The sequence below is a fragment of the Canis lupus genome, chromosome 20, assembly GCF_003254725.2.
Source record: "Canis lupus dingo isolate Sandy chromosome 20, ASM325472v2, whole genome shotgun sequence".
Classification (NCBI taxonomy): domain Eukaryota; kingdom Metazoa; phylum Chordata; class Mammalia; order Carnivora; family Canidae; genus Canis; species Canis lupus.
This window is the reverse complement of record NC_064262.1, coordinates 27990283-28007105: the sequence shown is the minus strand read 5'-3', so window position 1 is coordinate 28007105 and position 16823 is coordinate 27990283. Positions and strand designations below refer to the sequence as shown.

Below are 16823 nucleotides of genomic sequence, written 5' to 3'. Positions count from 1 at the left end.
ATTGAGCTTTTCTTCCTTTCTCCTGCCTTTTTGTTGTTGTTGTTGTTTTGTTTTTTGTTTTTTACCATATCATTATTTTTAATGTCCAATGTTTATAATATGAGGGCCAGAGCTTTCTCCCCAACTCAAGTTTATACATTTTTGATTAGCTTGTGAGGCCAATATGGATACTTATTCTTGTCTAATTTCGTTTCTGGGAAGACTTCATTCAGGTTCTCAATGGTCATCTGATCAAATGGAATTATGTTCTTCATCTTCTCCAGCTCTTTCTCATATTCTTCAATACTGGCCTTTGAGAGAGACAAAAACTTAGCACAGCTTTTCACATCTTTTTTATCCTCAGCATCCACCTGGACAGTGTATTTATCCTCTGGCACAGGAACCTTCAGGGCATTAAACTTCTTCTTGAAGTCATCTACCAAGCTAGCCTTTGCCACATTGGCCTTGTGGTAAGCCCAGTCAATAGCAGGTGGTTTCTCAAGAAGAATAGCCAACCTGGAGGTAGGCGTCTCATTCCAGGATTTCAGGGAGTTGGCATTCATTCTGGTTTCGGGGTATGATTTCCCCAAAAGCTACCCAGTCAGTGGTTTTTAGAGCAAGTTTTCACCCGGCCTTCTTGAGATCCTTCACCGACCCCAGCGGCCCACAGTCTTTGTTGTTGTTTTTAATAAATCACTGCCCACTGTTGTGAAGGTGAAGGAGAGAGGGGATGTTGCTCTTAAGGCCTTCAGTGTCATTATTTGTTATTTGATCATAATCAGGAGACTCATTGATAGTCTAAAAAGCTGTTTTATTTGTTTTAAAGCATTTATAGACTCCCTTCTTATTTATCATTGTATAGAACTCTGAGATTGGTTTGGGCTAGTGGAGACTAAGAGTTCCCTTCCCCATCTATGGAATCTAAATATTTAGAAACGCAGAGCTCATTCAAGTCCTCTTCTTGCCCAGTGACCACTCTTCAAGGGTATTTTAGAGGAACGCCTTTCACATTAGCTCATTTGAATCTTACTGTTTAAAGCAGAGGATAAAATGAAAAAGTAGTTTGTTTGGCTTCATCCTCGAATTAGCTACATTCTTTCTGATTTTTGAAATAATAAGATTATTTTGTCAAGTCAATAGTTTTGCCGAATAATCAGCCAGTGGCTAGATGGATGGAGGAGATGTGTCAGTGAGGGATACATTTGTAGATGTCTGCATGAAGTGAATGTGTTAATACTCTTTTACCCTCTGAGTCCTCTACCCTATGGGAGAAGCTTTCCTCAAATCTAGCCCAAGATGAGAACAATGATATTTTAAAATACTTGGCAAGATTTCATTTAGAAAACCAGGCCCTTGAGAATGTTCTGAAAGGATTGACTCTGCCTGTATCTGGGATTTCTTTAATCCTTTCATTGTTCTTTAGGTGAGTTTTTAAGGAAAAAAAACATATTGACAAGCTGTCTAGTGTGTCAATAAAGAATCTATTGGATACCTTCTTTTAATAGAACTTTATAATCTGTCTTTAGAGGTCTGAAAACAAAACTTTTGCTTATCCAAAAAAATTATACTGGAACTTAACTATAGGCATTTCACACTGTGATGTTTCAAGTGGACCAATACCACATGGCCTTTTGTATATTATTTGTGGGCATAGCTGGAAGTTTCTAGACCAGAGGCAAAACTTAAGGATGGTTCTCTTAGCGTTTGCGGGGGAGGGCGGATGGGGGTTCAATATAAGAATATCTTCTGTTCTTCAGCAATTAGAGATTGTTTAGATATTACTCAAGCTTATTGGGGAAAGGAATGAGGAATTTTATATTCTATCACATTGAGCTTTGAATTTATGAGAGAGAACCTTGTAAAAATTTAGAATGTTGAGTTACAGAAAGACTCCTATATATACATAATGCATTTGGAAGCTCAGAAAAATTCTCCAATTGTTGATTTGGAATTTAAATTATCCCATTTTTATTGTATGGTTAAAACACTTTTAGGCCCTAAGTCTTCAAATCCTTCAGTTTCCAGTTCATTTATAGGATATTTTGATTATAGTTGTAAAAATTGAAGAACCTAGCATCAGGTTTGCTGAGGCCTTAGGTTTATAGTTAAATTCTATTCTACACAGCCTCCCTGAAATGATATTTAATGCTAGTTTAATGATTTTATTTAATTCTACTTTAAAAAATATTAACTAGATGCCAGTGTGTTTAAAATTCCTATTCCAGCCCTGACTTGCCCTTCAAACTCCAGCTTTGAATATGCAATGATCCACTAGCTGTGTCCATTTGCATGTCTAAAGGCATCTGGAAATTAACGTGTCCAAAAAGGAACTCTTGGTTTCTACCTTAAAACTTGCTCCTCTACTTGTCTTCTCTTGTCAGTAAATAGCAATCAACCAACCACCCAATTAAAGAAACCCATAATCGTAAAGTCAACCTTGGTTTCTCTCCTCTTACCTACCTGTCCAATTTATCAACAAGTACTGCTAATAGCACTTTTTTTTTGACATATCTCAAATCTATCTGCTTCTCTTCATCTTCACTATCCCTACTCTCATGCAAGCCATCATCATCTTTGAAGAGGGCTCCTATAATAGTCTTCTAACTTGAACCTTCTTCCAGTCTTGCCCCACTAAAATCCATTTTCCATACAGCTGCAAAAACAATCTCATTACAAATTCAATCAGTTCATATCAATCCCTTGTGAAAGCTCTCATGGTTTCTCCTTACACTTAGGATAAATTACAAACTCTTCATCATGGCCTACAAGGTCCTACTTGATATGACCACATACCTGCCTCTCTACCTCATTACAGACCTCTCTGTACCTTAATAACCATTTTCCCACAAATGTGAGCTGCTTTCTATTTTTGTAAAACTTTGGCAAAACTTCCCCAGTGCCTTTGCACTTGCTTAAGTCTCAGTCCAGAACAGTGTCCTGGCTGCCACTCTCCACTCCCCCAGATCTTCCATGATCCATCGAGTCTTCAGCTCATCCAGACTACAGCTCAGGTGCCAACTTATCAGTGTGAGCTTTCTTAATCATCTCATCCAAAGCAGCTACATACATCACTTTCTCTATCACTTCCCTTTTGTTTGATTTATGCAGCTAGTTACTGCTGAAATTGTTTCTTTATTTACTTGTTTGTTGATTCTCTTCTCTGCTGCAATGTAAGCTGGACCAAGAAAAAGACCATACTTGTCTTATTTGCTATTATGTTTATAGTGCATAAAACAGTTGTGGTACATAGCAAATGGTTAAAGGAAGAGTCATCAAAACATCAGTATTGTATTCTCATTATAGTGTTTTTCACAAAGTCATGCCTTGAACTAATGTATCTTTCTCTCTTGAATCAAGTAAAACTGATTTAGCTATGTATAAGTTGAGGTGATGGTTTTGTTTTTACATTGTCAATGAAAAGGTTAAAAGAAAAACCAAGATTAAAATATGTTGATAGAGCTAGTAGATTCTAAGTCATAGAGATAGCATTTGTAAAATACATCTGCTGTTAATTGAATTAAGCCTCTATTTAACAAGAACCACATGACAAATATTCAATTTACTTAAAAGCACTAGAAAAATGTCTTATATTGAAATAGGTCAACAGGATGTGGTCTTTTTTTTTTTTTTTTTTTTTTTTTACCAGCTTTTTAAGCCAGTTGTTCTGTAGGTTCCTAGGGTTTAAACAGACAAAGTTTACAAATCTAAGTTTAAAAAGCAACTTGCTCCTGTTTTCGAAGTCACTTTCAGGTAAGAAAGGAAGTCTTATTTTATAAGTATAATTATCGGGTTTAAATGAAACTGACAGCCTGGAAAGGAATAATAAAATAGCTTCAGGACAATAGCAAATTTCGGTAAAGTAATGCCAACCTATCATCTTTAATGAAATCACGTACTTTGAGTAAAAGTCTTTGTTTTAGTGTACATAAAAGATGAAAAAACATTTTTTAAGAGTCAAACAGCAAGGAAGAAGCAAACCAAGTGAGATATATTTTAGGTGCTTTGAAAAAAAAACCTGCTTCATGAAGACACAATGCTCCAGAAAATTGGAATCTATGTTATTAAGTAAAAACATTAATTACACGGTTTTAAACATAGCAGAACATTGTAGAATTATTATACAGAATGTTCTATGTTTCATGGTTTTATCCCCTTACTGCCAAGTTGAATCTTTAATAAAACGAGTATAATAGAAATTAGAGGAATATAAGAAACCTGGACTGTCAGGATAAATGGACACAAAATATGGCACAGATCCCCTTCATTAAGAAGTCTCGTTAGTATTGGTTCAGAAAGTAAAGAGCAAAAATTTCAGGTTATGGTTCTTTAGAGTCGATCTATGGATCTACATTGCATTTACTATGAGAGCATGAAATCAGACATCTTAAAAAGAAAAATTGTACAATATAGTGGAATATTTTCAACAAAGAATAACTCCATAGGTGTTTTAGTAAGTAAATTATAGATATTTAGAATGTTAGTGTTATAATTAGATGGATGCTTACAGTTTATTTAATACCATATTTCATGATGTGGCTTTAAATTGTTTAAAGTCATTGCATTAAGTCAAACTATGAAAAAGATGTTCACTTTCAAATTCTTTCTCTTTTCGATACGCCTTATTATGGAACTTTGCAAGCATATACAAAAGAGAGAAGAGAGCAATAAATCTCCATGTACTGATCACCCAGGTTTATGTCTTTTGCTAAATTTGGAAAATTCTCAGCTATAATTTTTTTCAAGTACTTTTTCAGCTCTACTTTCTCTTCTCCTTCTGGGACTCTAATGATATGAATGTTAGCTCTTTTATTATAGCCCCACAAATCCATGAGGCTTTGTTTAATCTAGCAAGACAGAAGACTTTTGTACAAAGCTACTCCATACCATCAAACACATTGAGATAGCTGTGGCCCCGACCTCTACCAGCAAAGGTCGAGTGGAAAGCCTGGACTTGCAAATTCACCAGGCTGTCATAAAGAACCCTAAGTACCTGCAGCAACCCCGTTCCCACTAGCAATTACTGAGAAGGCTGAGTGAGGAGCCAAGACTTTCCTGCTTACTGGGCAATAACAAAGCCCCACCCCCACCTGCAGAGTCAGAGAAGACTACTGGAGGAGCCATGATTTCCATCCTCCCCCAAGCAGTATTGAGTCACACCTCCTGCTGGAGCGGTATCAGAAGAAATTAGTAGACTCAGGACTTTCTCCATTACCTAGTAGCCACAAGCTCATTCCCCACTCCCCACTCGCATGGTGCTAGTGGAGAGAGCAGTAACAAGGCATTCCTCTTCCTCCAAACCAGGGTGCTGTCACCAGAGACCTAGAAGGAGCTGGATTTTCCACTCCCACTACCACCGACACTAACAAGTATCCCTTCTGCTACTGAGGTGTCAATGGAGGCCAGGACTTCTGTTCCCAACTGGCAGTAATAATGCAGCATTCATTTACCCCCTTTCCTGCCAAACCAGTTTCCAAGGAAGCCAGCTAAAACATATATGGGGCATCATGCTATAAGACTGCTCTCTTCTTGCTCCTTTGACTACAGACAATAGGCTTTTGTTGAGACTTTTTTTGTCTACACTCCTTGGTGTTTTTGAGTTGCTTATTTCTTCATCTCCACATCTACAATATATGAGGCAAAGAGAACACTCCAGGGATCACACCACAAGATAAATGGTATTATGTACTGTACTGAACAACACATGAGGGAAGGTGATCAGGGTAGGCAGAGGGTAATGAGCCTTGTGGGTAAGGGAAAAGCATTTTCAGGGATGGAATAGCTACTGCAAAGGCCCTGAGGTGAGTGTGTGGGGGTGTGTCTGAGGAGCAGTTGAGAAGTCAACCAGAGGAGAGGTGGGAGAAGAAGTCAGAAGGGCCAGCCAGGAGTAGGGTGGGATGGTAAGGTCAACCAGCCAAGGGAGGGGTGGAAGGTGAGGTCACAGGGGCCAGCAACATGTCACATGTGTGTCACATGGGAAGAGGGGCTATGGAGGCTTCTGAGCAAAGGTGTGCTTGGCTCCACTGAGAGGGACAAGACTGCAAGGAGAGATGAGGGCAGCTCAGACCTGTCATCCCATCTGCTAAGCCTTCCCCAGAGGCATTTGTAATGCTGGCACAATCCCTCTTATTTTATAAGGTTCTTCCCATAAACATGTTTGGAATAAACAAGTCAAAAGCAAAAAGAAAAAAGAAAACTTACCCCCATGTTGTTCTTTAGTCCCATTGTTTTTAGCCAGTCTGCCTTTTTCTTTCCTCCTTCCAAGAGTCTTTTTACATTTATTTTATATATAATTATTAGGGTTTGTCATTGTACATAGGAGGAATAATGAAAAATATTTCTACTCTGTCTCCCTTCCAGACTGGCTTTTACTTTTTCACGTCTTCCCCTTTTCCTGCCATTTTTTTATTGAAAAGAGGAAGGTTTTCATTTTTTTATTTGTTTTGAAGAATTTCCAACATTCTGGATTACTGATTGCATTTTTATGCGTCACTTAAGAGGTTATTCTATTTCCTATATTTCCATAAACTGCTAATTAGAACTAGAGTCTTCAGGTTTAATTCTGTAGAAGAATTATTTTATAGATGGTTCTGTGAACTTCACACCAGGAGTTGCTAAACATTGGGACATCCCACTTTTAGGGAGATAAAGATTTATCAGGGAGTTAAGAAGTTGTTGGTCTTACTTTTTTATTCTATAGTTTCTCATCAACTTTCTCTGGAAGCATTCACATTCAATTTTCTTTCAGTCTTATAGAATAGCATGCCTTATGCTACCACATTCTGAACAAACTGGTGATAATATTAAGGAATAGCACATGGAGGCCAAGGGTTGAATTGTGGAAAATAGCATAGTGTGAGACTCAGTAGCTCCTAAGAGAAAAGAGTGGCTCTGAACCAAGATTGTCCTTTATCCTTCCCACATTTATCAAGCAAATAAGTCGGTCCACCTCTTGTGAATAGCATGAGCCAAGGAATGAAAGAGGCCATGAATAGCACTAATGGAATCACCATATGAAACAGCACTCCTCCCTAAAGCACATCTTGGCTTCATATCTATCTCCTTTATAGTAGTTTAATGGATGACTGGCAATAGATTGTGCTAAACTTGGGACACTTGGGTAGCTCAGTCAGTTAAATGTCTGACTCTTGATTTCAGCCCAGATCATGATCTCAGGGTCATGAGATCAAGCCCCGCATAGGGCTCCTCACTCAATATGGAGCTTGCTTGAGATTTTCTCTCTTTCCCTGTGCCCCTCTCCTCCTGCTGGTATGCTCTTTCTCCATCTCTTAAAAAAAAAAAAAAAGATTGTGCTGAACTTTGGTCAAATGTTTGTTTTTTTACAAATGACTTCCATTTATGTCATAAGATACTGGGTTTTTTTTTAAGATATTATTTATTTATTTATGAGAGACACAGAAGGAAAGAGAGGCAGAGACAGTCAGAGGGAGAAGCAGGCTCCATGCAGGGAGCCTGACGTGGGACTCTTGGGACTGGATCCCAGGTCCTCAGGATCACACCCCAGGCTGAAGGTGGCGCTAAACCGCTAAGCCACTGGGGCTACCCAAGATACCAGTTTTTAATTATAGTAGTGATACAGGATTTCCTTTGAAAAATAAATTTATCAAAATAAAAACATGAAACAATTTAAAGAATAAAAATGTATAGTATAGTGGAATATAGATAGGACAACTACGTTATATAAATGCTTGGTATTTGGGAAATTCTGATTAAATATCTAATGATTTTGCTGTATCACTGGAGACATTTAGGCAAAATCTCTTTTCCAAAGTATCAAATCATCTGAGGGCAATCAGTGCTGGATATCAAATCCAGTTACCTAATGCCTATGTGGTTGTTCCTTTCCAAGTATGCTTTCTCCTGAACAAGTGCTAGTAAGACTGTGTGACCTCAGGGATAGGGTTCTAGAACATTTGATTGCACCACTACAAAGGCAGGGCCTGAGTCTCTCTCATTTATTGCTGTAGCCCCATTACCTAGTAGAGAATATAGAACAGAGTGAGTGCTTAATAAACATTCTGAAAATTTTCTGGATATTAGTATGTATTCTGTGAAATATTATCTTCTACTTCTAAATGGAGCATCCTTTGTTGAGATTCAGTTAAGATCAAGTTCTCACCTCTCCCTTTCCCCAAAGCCTAGCTATTTATGACAATATGATTGCCTGACCAAAAGGTGTGATTTTAGATTCCCTGTATCTCAGAGTCCTTCTTAGGAACAAGCCTTATAATTCCTTAACCATGGTTAGGGTTTGTCCTCAAAAAAGAATATGTTCTAAGATAGACCAGTCAGTTTCTGATGGTCAGAACAACCACTCATTGTAATGCTAGGATGTTCAAGCATTTGGCAGAGTTCTGATTCAAAGCCTTTCAATCGATATTTTCTCCCAGCCTATTAAAGTGTAAATAACAATAACAATTATATATATTTAGGTTGCACCTGTGATTTTTAAGTGTATAATGTGGTTTAATATTCAATATATTGTGAAATCATTACCACACTCAAGTTAATTATCATCACATCCATTACCTCACAAAGTTGCCTTTTCTTAGCAAATTTCAAGTGTACAATTACTTCAACTGTTGTTTACCATGTTGTATACTAGGTCACCAGATCTTATTCGTCTTATACCTCGAAATTTGTACCCTTTGACAAACCTCTCCCCATCCCCCTTTCTTCTAGCCCTGGAAACTGCCATTCTCCTCTCTAGTTCTATGAGTTCAAATATTTTTGGATTCCACATATAAATGAGATCATACAGTATTTGTCTATCCATGTGTGGCTTATTTCACTTAACATAATATCTTCCGGGTTCACCTATGTTTTTGCAAATGGCAGGATTTCTTTCCTTTTTTTATGACTAAATAACATCACAGTGTGTGCTTGTGTGTGTGTGTGAGAGAGAGAGAGAGAGAGAGACATTTTCTTTGGCCATTCATCTGTTGATGAAACATCCTCTAGGTTGTTTCTGTATCTTAGCTATTGTGACTATGCTACAATGAAAATGAGAGTGCAGATCTTTTTGAGATACATATTTCATTTTCTTTGGGTATATATACCCAGAAGTGGGACTGTTGGATCATATGGTAGTTCTATTTTTAATTTCTTGAGGAACTTCCATACTGTTTTCCATAACAGCTGTACCAATTTATTTTCCAACCCATAATATACAGGGTTGACTTTTCTCTACACCGTACCCAACACTTATCTCTCGCCTTTTTGATACTAACCATCCTAACATGTGAAGTGATATCTCATTGTGGTTTTAAATTGTGTTTCCCTGATGATGAGTGATAAGCACCTTTTCATGTACGTGCTGGCCATTTGTATGTCTTCTTTGGAAAAACGTTTATTCAGGTCCTTTCTCATTTTGTAGTAAAGTTTCTCTCTCTCCCCACCCCCCCTTTTTTTTTTTACTTTTTGTTGTAGGAATTCCTTATATGATTTGGATGTTAATTCCTTATCATCTATAAGATTTGCAAATATTTTCTCCCTTTCCTTATATTGCTTTTTCATTCTGTTATTTCTTTGGTTGTGCAACTTTTAGTTTAACATAGTCCCACTTGTTTATTTTGTTGCTACTGTTCCTCTGTTTTTGATATCATATCCAAAAAAAAACTGCTGAAAACAACATCAAGGAACTTTTTCCCTATGTTTTCTTATGGGATTTTTATAGTTTCAAGGCTTATATTTAGGTCTTTAAACCAATTTGAATGAATTTTTGTGAGCATTGTAAGATAGGAATCCAGTTTCATTCTTTTGTATGTGAATATCCAGTTTTCTCAACACTATTCCTCATTGTGTGTTCTTGTTGTTCTTGTTAAAGATTAGTTGATTGTATATGCATGGGTTTATTTCTGGATCCTGATTTTGTTCTACGGGTCTATGTGTCTGTTTTTATGTGCATCCAATACTGTTTTGATTACTATGACTTCGGTATATAGTTTGAAATAAAGAAATGTGATTTTTCCAACTTTGTAATCAATATTTTGAGCTGACATTTATGGAGCTCCTATATCTGTGGGACTGTGCTAAATGCTTGATATTGATTTTTCTCATTGAAGCACCACAGAACCCTTTGGGTTAGATGCTATGCTTATCTCCTTTTCTAAAAGGTAGATATTGGGGGTTAGGGATGTTAAGTAACTTGTCAGTAAAACATAGCTAGTGGCATTGAAGCTGCACTCAACCTCAGATCTCACTAGATAGGAGAGCTCTTAACCTCTACTTAGACTTACCCTACCCTTGGAATGTTTTAATTATTTAGGAGGCATTCTTGAGATGGAAATAACACAAGATTTAGGTGTGGGAGGACCCTTTGTCCCAGGTCTCACACCTACAGCTTTACTGCTGGATGCAAAGTATGTATGTAAACTTCCATCATCTAAAACCACTTTCTCAGTTATTGTATCATACTGATACTTCCTGTACCATTATTTGCTTAGTATGTACTTGATACTCTTCTTTAAGTAGAGCTCTGAATACAACAAAGAACGCTGTATTTTAAAATTCTTCCTAAATACTGCACAGTGCTTTGAAGGTGACAATTATGTGTTCTCCCCAGCCCCTTAATTACTTTCCCTCCCTTCTCCTCCCACCTCGCAGACAGGTTGTTAGTGAATATTATGGAGTTGTTAAGGACATTCTAGTACCAGACTGAGACTTTCTCCTGGATATTATAAATAGTACTGAAAAATAATTTAAAAGAGGGATAGGTTTTAGAAGGTGTGATTCAATGTCATTTAATATTGTACATTATGTAATACCACTTGTTATTCTAAGAATGTGCCCCACAATTTGAGAATCATGGTTTCAACTCTTTGAGAATTTTTGTGACAAGCAGAACAATAGACCTGAAATCACTCAGTAAACTAGAGAGTTCTTTTACAGCTCTTTCCTTTGGACTGAAGACACATATACTCATAATGTGGCTTTAACATTAATAGCACCTTTAGCTCTTCTTCCTGAAAACACGAATTTCTGTTTTTCAAAAAAATCATCTGGAAAATGTTATCAAATATTGTAGTGGCTGAGAACTTAGGAGTATGTGTCTAGACTTTATATGAGACTACATAGAAGAAAACTCCCTATCATGAGTTTGGGTAAACTCACCTACATGCTGTGCCATTTACTATTCTATCATGGAGTTAGTCAACAGCTCTTTTGAAACACATGCTATATGTAAGTCACTCTACAGAGAAAAACCATAACCTCACAGACTATGAAAGCAAAAGACTCAAGACTAAATGCTAGCTCTGTCAAGACCTTGCTGGATAATTGCTGAGTTATATCTTGGGAATTGAAAGTAACTAGAAGTTCATTCACCTCTATTTCATCTCATCTGACACCTACCAAGCCCCTGTAATATATCAGGTGTATGGTCAGTACTAATTATCTTGGTAACAAATATACCATATACCATACCAAATATATCATTTGTACTTACTACAAGTGAGGCTTCATGGTGTATGGCTTTATATATTTCTCATTACTGTCATTAATCCATTTTAATAAGTAGGAAATTGAAGCACAGTGCATGCCTATACTACTTGGTTAAGTGAGATTTGAACCCTGTTTTAATTGAACCCACAGTTTCTGATTTAGCTGAGGGAGCCTCAATCCCCAAAATACGGAAACAAATTTCTTCTGCCATGTAGGAGTCCACATGTTCCATGGCTGCCTGCCATCTTAAAAGGCACGGGACAGTGCTGAGTTCTGGAGTAATGGCAAGGTGTCTGCCATCCTCATTAACAAGCTTTGTTTGAATCGTTTAGGTGGCATTGTCAAAGTTCCTGAAACCTGCTTTGTGTTTGTTTAATTATAATATAGTCTGGCACTTTGACATTAAATTTTCTTGTTTGGCTGTAATTATCTTCTATGAGAATAAGAGCAGAGTTGGATTATATTTACTTCCCCCCCGCCCCCTCTCTCTCTCTCTTTTCCCCTTAACATGCAAATCTGACTGTGATCACTATGTTCTGATGAACTTCCATTCTGGGTGACTGACCTGGGATCAGCCTTAAGGGATGTGGTATGCAGCTAGCCAGGGTCAACCTGGTGGGAGCCGGAGGCTGGTCATGCAGAACGCAGTGTGGTGCTGCTGTAGGTCAGCACATCAGGCTGTGCCACAAAGTATGCTGTCTGTCTTGGTGGTTGATGGTGTGCCTCAGGTCATAGGAGAACCTCAACAACACAGCGGGGACCCTGCTAAGTGGCCTTTGGTCTTCTTTCCAGATAATTAGGGTTTTTCAAAACAAATGGCCTTGTCCCTCAAGAATCCCGTTACTCTGGGGTCAAGTTTTATTTGGCCTGGCAGTCCTCTTAGGAAAATTGCCATCTCTTTAATTCAGTACTATCTTTTAGTGCAATGTTCCATAGAGCAAAACAGTTATCTTCCACTCAAACACAGTGTTTATGCTTGCATAATGTTCTGACCTGATCCCCACAACACCATAAGAAAGGAATACCTATAATTCAGTGATTTGCATATCACCTTTGCAATTTTCACCATATCCATAATCTACCTTATATCCAAATACACAGCATTATATTTTGTTTCAATCACTATATTTAAAAAAAAAAAAACTTAAAAAAAAAACCCCACATGATTATGTAGAACTCCAAAATATTTAGAAGGGAGGATACAAATCTGTGATTTTCTCATGGATAGACTTCACATTGCTTAACCTTTAGAGTTTTCCATTGGCATGTTCAGCTTAATGATCTTTAAATACCACCAGTCCCTGCAGCCCTCACATCTTTCCATATTTGGGTTTGCTGTTGTGTAAAAAGGACTTTAGCATCACTGTGGTATTGTGTGATTAGAACAACTTTGAATGTACCCTTCTAAGTCTTTCCTCATTCCTCTATCAGGCCAGACTCTTCTTTACTAGACGTGTTTCAGAATTTGGAGAATGGTAGAGAAGAATAAGGGGGGAGATGGGAGATGGGAACTGGGTCATAGTCAAAGAGGCCAAGTTTACCAAAGAGCTGGAAGTGAGGAATACAGGAAGAGGTGTGTGGGGTGGGGGCTATTCAGGGATTTGGGGGCTTTGAAGCAGCAGCTGTGGGGTGTGGGGAAAAGCTTTCATGATGTACTGCTATCTGTTAAACGTTGGATCTTGCAGGAAGCTGACTCTGAGTCAAAGACTTGTAACCAGGACATTTGTCAGAGAGGACTTGGATCAACACCTGGGGATAGGAACCAGGCTTGAACAGAGGAAGATGAGCTACAAAATAGTCATAGAAAAGGCTTCAGCTAACTTTGTAGAGGTCCTAAAGATAGGATGACCCATCACAGTTCTGCCCAGTTAGGACCAGAGGTGTGGGCTTTGTGCCTATGCTCAGTCATTGATTGTGGGTTGTCCCAGGAAGAGGGTGTGACTTTGGGTAAGGGTGCCCTCTTCAACTAAGGCAAGCTATGAAGAGGCTGATAGCGGGCCCTGTCTGCCAGTGGCATGATCTATAGCTAAGGTAATATGCCCCTTATTCCTGAATGGATAGCTGGGTGACACATCACAGCATCCACCATGAACTGTACCCCATTTAATATTTTTCAGAAGCTCAAGTGAAGTTTGGAATTTTTTTTTAAACTGTATGTATAGCTTTTGAATGGTGCTTTAAAGTGTGACTATGCAGAGACTGAGCCCCATGGGGTTCCAGGAATTATTTTATTTTTACCCAGAAATTTGATAGTAGATTACCAAAACTATTAATTGGTAACTACTCACAAAACACAAATTCCCATAAATAGAAAAAGGGATGGATTTTTACTATATTTTGATAAAACTATTGTCCTGATCTTCAAAATTAGATATTTTGGACTTTTGTATGAGGAGATTTAGAATTTTGGCTGCATCTGGGCTTTTATTTTTATCAAATTAAGATCAGCAAGAGTAAGAGCAATGATCTTTTTGGAGTTACTGTTAGAGAAATTAGGAATAAAAAATGTATTTTATTGAGTCCCCTTTATATATAGTGTGTAGTTCATTAACTGGATAGAGTGTGTTTGGGCTCCATTTTTAGACAAATGCTTTTGGTTCCAAATAACAAAAATGAGCCTTAAACATAAAAAAGAGGGGGAAGAGGGAATTGTTAGGCTCAACATGACTGGGACAGAGTCCAAATGATGTTATCAGGTTGGCTTCATTGTCAGGCAGCTTTCCCAAAGATGGCTATTGGTAGTCCTGGGTTTACAGCATCCCTGGTTAAGTACTGAGAAGAAGGAATGTCTCCTCTACCAATGGGTCCAGGGAACTCAGTGGGATTAATGTTCTTTGTCTCTGATTGGCTCACTTAAGTGATGTGCCCATTCTTAAAGCAATCACTATGGTTGGGGGTAGGGTATCTTTATTGACCAGGTGGGTGTTATGTGGGAAGCTTGACATCCCATCAGCCCCTCTGGAATCATGTGCATTAAGAAGGCAATAGGGGTGATTCTCCAAAGGAAAATCAACATGCTGTGGTCAATATAAAAATAAAAGATATATGGATGCCAAACAAAACATCCGACATCTATTTTTCTTTACAACCAAAGTGAAAATTCTGTCTCTGCCACTTTTATTTTGCAAGTTACTTCCATCCTCTTTTCCTCACTGTTCTTATATATAAAATGGGGCTGATAATTCTGAGTTGGCAGGGTTGGTGTAATGATAATTTTTTCTTGTAAGGATAATTATTAATGTGCACATAAAAGCACTTTGGAACATAGGAGGTGCTAATAATTAAGAACCATCATTATAGTTAATCGAAAGCGCACTCTGAGCTCTATACTGGCATTTCCACAAGTAGCATTTCACTTTTGGTTAGGAACCTATGAAAGCATCCAAACACTAATGAATTCCACTTTTTCACGAGATATTTAATATTGTCTTAGCACCATGAAGACAAAAGCATGTGATACATCAGCATTTTCCACCCTGCACACAAATTGGCAACTGGGAAAGAATTCTCTCTCTAAAGATCATGATAAACAAATATATTTTGCAGCCTAATTTTGAATCTTCATCAAAAGATTGAATAGAAGTAGCTAGATTTCCAGTCAGGCCTTTCTCTTGAGGGTACATTTAGCAAATCAAAGTAGCAAGAATGCAGCCTCCAAATGATGCTCAGGTGGCTGTTAAATACATCAAAGGCAGGAAACCCAAGAAAAACTGAATGACTATGAAATTCAAGTGTGATGGGTTTTGATGTGAATAACTGAAAGGTTAGAGATAAAAGAGTCTGTGGGCCTGAAAGAAAGGGATCTGTGCTGATCCTTAAAAAAAGATATGGTGTCACTGCCAATTGCTTCCTGAGCTCGTACAGCTCATTGCCAACAATGCCAACGACTCCATGTGAGAGGAAATAGAACAGTCTTTTGGTCAAACTTGGGCATGCATCCTGTTCTGTGAACTTGGGCAAAATATTCTAACACTCTAGATCTTGGATTCCTCATTCTTTCACACATTCCTAGAGACACTCCAACTCCAGCCTGATTGGGATTTTTGCGTGTGTATGTTTTGAAACTCTTTAATGCAGCCTTCCCCAGGGTCTTCTGTCATGTTCCTTCTGCCTAAAATGCTCACCTCTAACTTCTCCCAGCTACTCAGCCAAGACCTCCTTCTTCTTGGAAGTTCTCTCTGCTCTCCTGGATTTCCTTATGCCCTGAAGCTCGCTTACACCCCCAGAGTCCTGTCTCCTCTTTCTTGTGTTTAGATTGTCAGCACCAGGAAGCTGGGGATCGTATCTACTACGTTCCTGGTTGTATGCTGAGCACTAAGAATAGTGCTGGGCTCAATGCAATCCCTATCAAAATACCATGGACTTTCTTCAGAGAGTTGGAACAAATCATCTTAAGATTTGTGTGGAATCAGAAAAGACCCCGAATAGCCAGGGGAATGTTGAAAAAGAAAACCAGAGCCAGGGGCATCACAATGCCGGATTTCAAGTTGTATTACAAAGCTGTGATCATCAAGACAGTGTGGTACTGGCACAAAAACAGACACATAGATCAATGGAACAGAATAGAAAACCCAGAAATGGGCCCTCAACTCTATGCTCAACTAATATGCCACAAAGCAGAAAGGACTATCCACTGGAAAAAGGACAGTCTCTTCAATAAATGGTGCTGGGAAAATTGGACAGCCACATGCAGAAGAATGAAACTAGACCATTCTCTTACACCATACACAAAGATAAACTCAAAATGGATGAAAGATCTAAATGTGAGACAAGATTCCATCAAAATCCTAGAGGAGAACACAGGCAACACCCTTTTTGAACTTGGCCACAGCAACTTCTTGCAAGATACATCTATGAAGGCAAGAGAAATAAAAGCAAAAATGAACTATTGGGACTTAATCAAGATAAAAAAACTTCTGCACAGCAAAAGAAACAGTCAACAAAACCTACAGAATGAGAGAAGATATTTGCAAATGACCTATAAGATAAAGGGCTAGTATCCAAGATCTATAAAGAACTTATTAGACTCAACAGTAAAGAAACAAATAATCCAATCATGAAATGGGCAAAAGACATGAACAGAAATTTCACCAAAGAAGACATAGATATGGTCAACAAGCACATGAGAAAATGCTCCGCATCCCTAGCCATCAGGGAAATACAAATCAAAACCACGATAAGGTACCACCTCACACCAGTGAGAATGGGGAAAATTAACAAGATAGGAAATAACAAATGTTGGAGAGGATGTGGAGAAAGGGGAACCCTCTTGCACTGTTGGTGGGAATGTGAACTGGTGCAGCCACTCTGGAAAACTGTGTGGAGGTTCCTCAAAGAGTTAAAAGTAGAACTGCCCTACAACCCAGCAATTGCACTGCTGGGGA

General features: G+C 38.2%; 1 protein-coding gene and 1 pseudogene across 1 annotated transcript in view; one reads left to right on the top strand and one right to left on the bottom strand.

Moving 5' to 3' along the window:
• The window catches only part of SYNPR (synaptoporin), a 290191-nt gene that overhangs the window by 81620 nt on the left and 191748 nt on the right, over positions 1-16823 (top strand). The gene's annotated exons all lie outside the window — the stretch shown is intronic.
• LOC118351653 (ATP synthase subunit d, mitochondrial-like) lies at positions 132-6183 on the bottom strand (annotated as a pseudogene).